The following is a 1,559-nucleotide window of genomic DNA, read 5'->3' on the forward strand; positions in this document are numbered from 1 at the left end:
CGCAGGGCCCGCGCCGCGCGGGCGGGGCGCGGCGCTGCCCGAGCCCAGCACGGGCTGGGATTCCCGAGGAACCGATGCCGAGCTCTGAGCGCGTCCGGGGGCTGCAGCCTGGCCAGGACCTCGGAGATCCGTGACAAAGGCACGGCCGTGTGCGCGCTGCGGGGCTGCGCTAAAGCCTGCCTGCGCTGCTGTCCCGTATCCAGTTCCACCCTCCCCCGTTCGGAACTGCTAACATGTGGGATGCCTTACCTTGGAGCCATTCACGTAGAGCTAAGTTTTAAGCACGTCAGCACATTTCTTTTTACTATATAGGTTGGGATAGCAATTCAGCAAATAAGTATTTGTAGTATTTTAAGCACACACTCAAGTTTCAGTAGCTGTGGTAGGGCATAAATACAGTAAGATCACCATAAATGTTTGTAAAATGCCTTCATGACATGAGTTGGACTTTGTGTGTAAAAACCATAAATCAAAAGCCAAATTATTATAGCTTTGTGTGAATATAAAAGACTAAGAGTGTGGAAGCCTGTTTGGTAGAAACTGATCTGTTTCCTTCTGTCTCTCTTCATTTTCCTTTCCTCTGTCAACACAGTCTCTTAACTTGGGCACTTCTCATCTTCTTTGCTTTTGGTGAAATAATCTTTAGTAGAGAGAGGGAGTATGGGCCATTCAATTAAGAGTTGGACTCAGTGATCCTTGTGGGTCTTTTCTGGCTTAGAATATTCTATGACCCCTACCTGCTGAGCTGAGCTCAGAGAATCCTTTTCTATACACTTCAGATTCAATCCTGGGTAGAACATATCTAGAAATTATAGGGTACTAGTGTAATATACTTTTATCATTCTTGTAGGTGTTGTAGACTTTTCATTTAATTTCTTTATATTGCAAAATCAATTTTACAGACAACATAGCAGTCTTTAGGCACTTGTCCTTTAAACTGCCAGCTCCTGTATTGATTGCAGTAAAGGAAATCCTTGCATTCCTTACCTGGTTAATTCCCACTTCACTTCAGGGCCCACAGCTCTTACTGAGAGATCACTGGGGCCAAGCCCCTGTATCAGTGTGTTCCTCTGTTCCTGCCTGCCCTCCAACAGCTGTCATTTTCTTCTGCTCCCATTTTTAGAAACTGACACTGCCCAGCGTGTCCTGGGTACTGTTTATTGGCAACTCAAGCCTTGCTGCCAGTTCCCAGGGTAAAAGAGTCTACCTTAGAGGTTCATCAGTATTTCAGAGTTTGTAAAGGAAGCTTCCTGCAAGTTCTAGTTAATGTAAAAATGTTTTTTTCTGAGGTTTAAAATGTTTTCCCAAAGGTTGCTTAGGCTTAGAAGTGCTGTTTGAATATGTGCTGTAAAAAATCTGTTGGCAGTTGAAATTCCTGACACCAAGAACTCCTTGCAATGATGAGATTTTCATATTGACTGCACTGAAAGATATTTTCAGACTGCATCTTTGTGTATCATTTGTGAAAGAAACATCGGTGAAAACTGAGTCAGCTACACAAAACAAAACATTTATTCTCTCAAATAAATGAGAAGTACTTTAAGCCATTGAGTTTTCTT

Source organism: Geospiza fortis, unplaced genomic scaffold, assembly GCF_000277835.1.
Source record: "Geospiza fortis unplaced genomic scaffold, GeoFor_1.0 scaffold41, whole genome shotgun sequence".
NCBI classification, from domain to species: Eukaryota; Metazoa; Chordata; class Aves; order Passeriformes; family Thraupidae; genus Geospiza; species Geospiza fortis.